The sequence below is a fragment of the Heterocephalus glaber genome, unplaced genomic scaffold (genome assembly GCF_053883595.1).
Source record: "Heterocephalus glaber isolate CG9 unplaced genomic scaffold, H.glaber_assembly_v1.0 deba00001547, whole genome shotgun sequence".
Lineage (NCBI taxonomy): Eukaryota > Metazoa > Chordata > Mammalia > Rodentia > Bathyergidae > Heterocephalus > Heterocephalus glaber.
Genome location: NW_028258340.1, coordinates 14,084,128 through 14,092,719, shown reverse-complemented (window position 1 = coordinate 14,092,719; position 8,592 = coordinate 14,084,128). Strand labels below are relative to the sequence as shown.

The 8,592-nt window shown below is 36.9% G+C and overlaps 1 pseudogene; it reads right to left on the bottom strand.

Moving 5' to 3' along the window:
• Nucleotides 1-1,259: 1,259 nt before the first annotated feature.
• LOC147824351 (large ribosomal subunit protein eL30 pseudogene) lies at nucleotides 1,260-6,019 on the bottom strand (annotated as a pseudogene).
• Between the last annotated feature and the right edge of the window lie 2,573 nt (nucleotides 6,020-8,592).

The window sequence follows — 8,592 nt, the reverse complement described above, 5'->3', positions numbered from 1 at the left end:
GTTCTCTGTTTTTTTTAAGGTATATATATTTTAATTAGCCACTGATCACAGCTCTGTCCTCTAGATCTGAAACTCTTCACATTGGTCACTTCTACTGCCCATACTTTCAATTTTATTTTTAATATTCTGGGTTTCTGTTTGGAACTTTTTTAGGCACTTATTTATGGACTCTCCTTCTTTGCTATGTTAGTATTCATATTTAGTAACTCTTTCTTTAACTCCATTAGCTGTTTATTAGTGTCTTCTTCTCTAGACTCACTGGTCTTTTGTTTCATTAGGGTCAATATCTGATTAGTTGTATGGTATTTAAATTCATTAGGCACTCGATTGAACTGTTTTACCTCTATTAATACCCTGTCATCCCTCTCTGCTATGTAGCTTATGATTTCCTCCCCATTCAAGCCCACATCAACTGGTTTTGGGATGTGGGAGTTTATGAAAGCATTTTGCTGCCTTGTCTTTTCATGTTTCTGTATTTTGTTTGTTTATTTTTGCTGAGGCTTGCAAATTCTTTGGTCCTATTCTTCAGGAGTGAGCCACAGTATTGTTTATGACCCCCAGGCAATCCAGATATTGGCATAGAGCAAAAAACAATTGTCAGCCACTTCAATGTTACCTTGGCTATCATAGTAAATTCAGTGACATGAATGACATCAAATATCAACTGCATATTTGGACAAATCCTAGGAAACACTCATGAATAGCCTTTAATGAGAATAAAGGGGACTTTGATTTTAGTGAAGACAATTAGGCCACCCATATATTGACTTATAGTAATGCAGACCACTAATTTCTGTTAGATTTAGACAGCTGTGTCAGAACTCAAACATACCACTAGCTTAAATTCTTTCTTCTTCAGGATTCTCCCCTGTGATTACTACAATCAGCAAACCTGGCCTCCCACAACAGAATAAAGGCCCTATGATCTTCCTAGTCTGATCCTGGCCTCCCAGGGTGGTCATAGGAGATCTCTGTTTATCTCTCACACTCTCCAATCCTGCCTCCCAAAGCTGCCTCTCCCTGGTCTCTGGGGTAGAGTAACAATTCAGTCTGGAACCAAAACTCTCCTCCTGGATGTTGCTCTCTTCTTTAATCAGGTTGGTCCGGTGCTTGTCACCTTTGTTGCCCTGTACTGTGGAGAACCCAGTGGCAGAGGCAGCATCGGTTGAAGTAGGTTGCCTAGCCCTGCTAGCTCATTGTGGAGCCTGGGTGGACCTTGTCATCAGCTGGGGGATGCTGGTCCCAGGCAGGCGTTGGTGTCAGCTGGGGGCAGGATGCACAGCTTCCAGCTCCCCCTGGTTCAGTAAAGGTTCCAAGTTCTGAGTGGATTTGGCATCAGCTGGCAGCAGGGCACATGCTTCCCATGTCCTCCTAGCTTTGTGAGTGTCCAGAGCAGGTATGTCTTCTGTTAATCTGACATAAAGAAATAGAAGAGGAAGATGGATCATGTATATGAGAAAAGAGACAGTGTAGGTGATGTCAATGAAAATTTTATAAAATTGGTCCTTATGCTATGCATCTAGCACATCTTATCTCTGATACTAGCTTTATTTTGTGACTGTAGCAAATCACCATAAATTTGATACTTTCAAACAACATAAATTTAAAGTCACAAAGTTTTGAAGGTCAGAAGTGCTAAGTAGTTCTTAGTTGGCTAAATATGAGGTGTCACCTGGACTGTGTTCCTTCTAGGTGCTCCAGAGGGGTGTATTAGTTAGTTTTTCCCTGCCATAAAGAAATGCCTGACAGAAGATACTTGTGCGAAAAAAGAAATTTATTTAGTTTAAAGTTCTGTTGCTTCAAAGACCAAGCAATATAGCCCCTTGGTTGCATCACCTCATGAGAAATTACAATTGTGACGCACACGAGAGAGCAAACATTACACATCAATATGGCAAAACAGAAAAATCTAGGTGGGGGCCAAGATTACTCCTTTTATAACAGCCTTCTTTTTTCTTTTTTTTTTGGTACTGGGGATCGAACTCGGGTCCTTGCGCTTGTGCAGCAGGCGGCGAAACCATTGAGCTAAATCCCTGGCCCTATAACAGCCTTCTGAGAAGAATTCAAGGGGTCACACAAGAACTACCATCAGAGGGCATACTCCTAGTGAGCTGAAGGCCACCCACCAGACCTTTTAAAGGTTCCAGAGTACCACCCAATACTACTACTACTACTATTGCCATGAAGCCTTCCATCATATGACTCTTAGTGAGTAGAAAATTAAACAATATCCAAATCATATTAAGGAGAATTCATTTCTTTTTTGCCCCCTAGGTTCTATAGGCTACCTGCATCCCTTAACTTATGGCCTCCTTCCAGAAATTACATCACTCTTACTTCTGCTGGCCTTATCACATCTTTTCTGACCCTGACGCTTTTTACTCCCCCTTTCACTGAAAAGGACACTTGTAATCACATTGGGTCCCACTCAGAGAATTCAGTGTAATCTCCCCAGCTCAAGATCCTTGACTTGATTATATCTGTAAAGTCCCTTTTTTCCATATAAAGCAGCATATTCACAGGTTCCTGGGATTAGGTCATGGACATCTTTGGATGGCTGTTAGTTTTCCTATAACACTAACATGATAAAACATCACTCCTTTAGATACATCCACTCATCTATTCCAATGGGTAAATGTAGCACATGAATAAATGTGAATTGACTCCTCACATAAGTCTTAATTATGTCATTTTGAGCATCTATTAGGCCCTCTAATCCTCCATATCGTCATTAGAAAAACTGAAATATTTTACATATCTAAGTTTTGTTTTGGAGATTGGTGGGATAATGTAGGTGAAAATAGCTTCTTTTAATGAAAACAGCAACAACGATAGTAACAAAATTTTGTGGTAAGAACCCAAAAATTTAATGAGCATTAGTTATACTGACATGCATAATATAGACCTAAAATAGAATGAATAATTTTTAATTTAAATAGAATTTATGTAAATACAATAAAACCATTATTGAGAATAATAGAGTCTATTAAGATTCTTATCAATTATAATGACTTCACATATAAGCAGTGAAGACTCTCAAATTCATTAGTGGTATTTTCATGTTAAAGGGTGAGTTTGGCCTGCTCAAATATTTCCAGAGTTAAAATAAATCATCAGAAATGTTAGATTCATTCTGACATGTGTATATGCCAATCTCCTAAGGATGCTTTTGGATGAGCGAGGTTTGTTTTTAGTTCAGGCAGATCCTCTTAAAATTGTAGTGTATTAATGGAGAAGATGTGTGGTATAACTTAGATATTTACTGAGATTTACATTCCACGACAGCCACAGACACTTACAACATAATTGATACTCATAAATCCTTGAATAACTTCAAAAATGCTTGCATAATTCCTACCAAGTAGTTCTAAAATTCTTCAGAATATGTGATTTCTTTGAGCTTAAGGTAGTTTGGTACTGGGAAATAAACGGAGTCTCCATATGTCAACCCCATCCATACGTCCAATTTGTATCAATATACCTGTCCTGTTGTGAATAAATAAGCACTTTTTCTTCTTATTCCTAAATATTTTAAAGCTTCAAGTTCATTGCATCCAGCTGTCTTGTCATGTCCATGAGAAAGGAAAGTATTATGAGAACTGGGCTTTCAACAAGTCAGATCTCTCAGAGTCCTTGAGTTCCTCAGAACCCACACTTTAAGAAAATACCTCAGTAAATCTCTTTAACATTCACATTTAACTACCTTGAAATAAAAAAAAATCCATAATCTATCTCAAAATCAGGAAAATAACCAATAACATTTTCCACAGGACTCCTTCGACATTACTCCTACCATGATCCTACATGAAAATGTTACAAGTGATTTGATGATAGTCAGGTACATCAAACTTTTCTTTTGACACAAAACTTCATTTCAGTATTTTCTTCTTTCAATACAGGCACTAAATCTGTGATCAATAGAACCTATTTCATCTCTGTCTAATCCAGACATCTAAAATTTCTTACCAGCTATGGTTGTGCTCTGTGAGTCATGTGCAATATAGCTAATGAAGTAGTGTTTGCCGTAACACCCCTGATAAGTTCCATGTGACCTCTGGTACAGGCTGAAGGGTTAGGACTCAAAAGACTCAGAATTCTACCAGGTCAAAGTGTTTTGGAGTATAGATGAATGTGTCATTTGACTACGTGGGTATAATGAACAGTTGAATGAAAGAAAAGAAGAGAGTTGCCACTATTAAATGTTTATGTGCTACATCCTCTTCTAAAAACTTTATATACAAAATCACATTATCTCTTTTTAACAATAACTCTTTAATGTATAGAGAATGGTGGTAATTTCTACAGAGAACAACTAGTCAGGGAAAAGAATAAAAAGAGGGTGAGCAGTTAATTAACGCAATTAATTTTAAAGAAATGGTCAAGGAATATTCATGGCATTTGAACAAAGCTCTAAAACAAGTGAATCAGTGAGAACAATGCACGCCTGAGGCAAAATCGTTAAATTTAAAGGTAAGCATATGGAAAGTCTAGGAGGGGAAAATTTGTCTGGTGTATGGTACAGGAACCTCAGGAAGACAAGTTTGGTCTGGGGGACTAGTAGAAAAATAAAGCAAGAGTGCAAGGTGAAGAATGTGTTTTAGGGGCTTTCTATGTGTGTTAGTTACTTTTCTCTCATGACTGAGAGAAAATACCTGACAGCCAAAGTTAAAGGGGGAAAGGTTTATTTAGTTTACAGTTCATAGAAGTTTCAGTCCATAATTGACTGGCTCCAAAGCAGGGTGGCAGAGGGGTAATAATTCATGGCAGTGGAAGCACTAAAAAACAAGAGAGGTGGGAGGGGCATCACAGAGGAGAATCAGTTCATGTTTCTCACAAGGTAGCAAAAGCAACGAGGGACTTTAACGGTGTCTTTCTGCTCCTTTTATCTTATTCAAACTATGGGGATTAGGGTGGTTCCAAGCCAATCACTCACGTGTAGTGATTTAGTAATCACACGCCCTTAATCCTAGCATCACACACTCCAGAGTCACCCGCCTCAGAAAAAGCATGAGGCTTTGAGGGGACATCTAAATATAAGCCATAACACTGTGTTACAGAAGGGGTTGTGGCTCTTACCCTCATGATGATGGTATGCCTTGTTTATCTCTCCATGTACCTTTTCCACTATGTTCCTTTCTGCTTTCAGTGGACCTTGGGAGTCAAAATACATAGACTGTCCCATCCTGGATCCCATATCTGGTAACCTCCTTTCAAGTCTAGTCAGCTGGAAAGAGCAGAAAAATAAGAACCTCTGCCCTAGTCATGTGTGCCACAGCTCTCCTGGGGCAACCTTATCACAGGGCTCTGGATCTTGGGCTATCTTGGTGAAATTATTCCTTTGGTTTGCCTATTCAGATCTAGGCAAGAAAAGGCTTCAAGCTCTTGCCAGTTCTTGCTTGTTTCACTGTTCCTGATTCTTTGCCTTGAGCCCCTGTTCTCTAAATATAACCTTTCAGTAGATTCTTCAGTTAAATATTTTGAAAGTGCAATTTCTTTTACTGTACCAAATCCTTACTGATTAAAACAGAAAGCTGTTGGGAGGATTTTGAGTACAGGAATAACATGATCTGGCTTATGTTTCAGAAGAATCATGTTAGCTACTTTTTTTTTTTTTTAATAAAAGAAGCCCTGGCAAGTTTTATTAAATAGAAATTGTGTGTGACTTACTTTTCACCAGCCTGTTCTGCATGTTTCTGATGATATCAAAATCTCCCAGGTCAATGACAGCCAGTGCTCATATTCTGTAGTATTTTCCTCATGCTATTTCCAAGGCAATAGAACTCTCACAGTGGCGATAGATACCAGTTTTGACTAATATAGTATCATAGTCTATTTTGGATATCTTCAAAGCTGAACAGTTGGTTAGTGACAATGACTGATTTTGCTTTACCCTGTCTGATCATCTTCAGAGTATGTTTTTATTCAAAAGACCCAGCATGTGCTTTCTGCTTTTCATAATGAGTTACACCCTAGAGCTGATTGACTTCAGTGACTTTTTCATATCCTTTGTGTACACCATTTTCCTGCCTTAGGTGCTGGATGACCTGCAATAAAAACCAGCTGCCAAGATGATTAGAGAGCCAAAAGAGAAATGCCTGGTTGCTCTTTTGAGAATTGACTCTAAGGGGGAAAGCAAATAAGCAGGTAGACTATTTAACAATATATTCTGGTAAACATTATAAAATAAACAAACTGACATAAAATATAACCGGGAAAACATTTATATTGTACAGCCATATTGAAAATGTCATTATCCTAACATTTGTTAATCCTGAGTATTATAATTGATTATGTATTTTGGTTATTCTTTGTTATTTTTAATTGCCAGTTAGAGAGATGAAATTAAAAAAAAAAACCTTGAGTATAAATACTTTGCAATCATCCGTCTCAATCTTGGTAATCTAAAATGTAGCCCTAAGCTTTAAAGTTTTAAAACTAATTAAACACAAAGCAAGGAATGGATTCTTTTTTAGTTTTTATTTTTTTATTAATTCATGTTTGTAGTACATAATGATATTGAGGCAACTGTCAAAGATCAAAGAACAAACAGTGATGGTGTTCTGGAAGGCATAAAATAAGCATTTTCAAAATATTTGAATAAACATTAGGGAATAAAAATATGGTGACATGTAAAAGTACTAAAACTGCTCAAACTATAATAAAAAAGGGAAGATTCTCTGACTACTATTGAAATGTACTTTTGAGCCTTGGCAGTAGCTTCAGATCTTCATAATATCTTTCTGTTGCTAGCACATGAAGGAAATTTATTATAGTACTGACAGGACATGGCAGTTTCTAAGGAAAGTCAGTCCAATCTAATTGTGTATCTCATGGGGCAGATGATCTCACTGAGATAACTATATCTCAAAGAATGAAATCCAGTTATGCTTTTTCATTCTTCTAACAATGCAGGACTGAACTAGACTACCAACCCAAAATTATTAGGTATGAATAAAACAATTTTTATTTAAAGTATTTTTGGTTCTTATGATTACTTAAAGAACTTTGTATTTGTTGTGAGAGGGTTATCAGTTGACTGAACACATTCTTCTTGCCAGAAGTACAAACTAATCTCAGCAATAACAGGTAATACCTGGCTGCTGTGGTGATTCTTGTTCTTTTAGCTCCATCTCATAGATGGATTCATAGGTGAGGACAGATTTGGGTGTAGGTGAAAGACACTTAAACCAGATGGTTATACACAAGCCAAGTGTCTTGCACCTGTTCAACTCTTTGTTGGGTCTGGAATAAGAGCCTTGCTGGCCCAGCACAAATAAAAACTTTTTAAATGAAATGAAGATCGGACACTCAGCCATGCCACTTAGCACCAGTAAAAGAACCAGCTTTTGCTGATCATGTTCAAATTGAAACTTTACGTGTAAAATAAACTGAATTAAAGGAGTGAGAAGGAGAAAAAAATAACCGTGTTATTAAAAAAGACAAATTAAAGTATCCTTGAATGTAGTTGATAGTTTCCCCTCCAGGGGTTGTAAATGCCAAAAAGCTGGCTGCTTCTCTTTACATTTCTTTATAGCAATCCAACACATGGCAGAAGCAGATAGGCCTTTAGTAAATGCACAAAAAATTCCAAAGATGAAGAGGGAAATTGGTGTTCTGAAAGTGTGAAAATTCTTCAAGGTCTGATGATAACAACTGCCCTGGACCCAAGTTTGAGTTTTAGTTGGTAAAGAAAATAAAATATCAAGTAATTAGGACTTTCTTTTTTATAATTTTCACAGTTTGGTTCCTTTCCAAAGGCTATCTAGTTTGCCCAAGTATCAAGTTGAAATAACCTGATTTACCTGTATGGCTTAAATAAATTCACCAAATATCACCATGCTTCTTTCTAGGCCAGAGGTAAGTATGCATTTTGTTTAATTATAAGTAAGCAGAAGTAGCATTTATGTTAATTAAAAAAATTTTTGGTATTCAAGTTTGAGAATCAGAAAAAGAATCCAGGAAGCTGGATATTTTGGGGTAAAATAATTGAGTCAACTCAGAGAACGTAGATTAAAACCAAGCTATACCCGTACTGATATCCTGAAGGCTAGACTGGAGTCGGAATTCTATTATGCTTGACTAAGGATGGGGTAATTTCCAGTAAGTGTTGGAGGACAGTATAGTCATTATTTTGTCCACAAAGGTGTCATCTTCCTTTTCTAAACTCCTCCCAAATGATAGGTATTTCAAGTATGTCTATTTTCTGTGTGAATTTAATCCCATGTGTGACATTTTCCATATGATATTTATAATTAGGGATTTGGGGGTTCACCCTAAAATATAAAAAGCTTTATCTTTGGCTTAAAAATAAATTGATAGTGCCCATTAAAAGAAGTTCATTTGTAAGCTCAGAATAACCTTGCTGAAATGGAAGGGATTAGAAGTAAGAACAAGTAACACAGGTGGTTTGAGATTGATGAGGAGGAAAACCTACTATGTATTTCAAATTTTACACAGTCCTTTCTAGAGTCTTCATTTTTTATCCTTTTTTTCTCTCGTAATAGACCATATTTAACCCAAAATATAGGTATCATACACATTGAATCTTTTGTTCAGTGTGATATTCAGGAGGTGGGTTATTTTTATGCACAG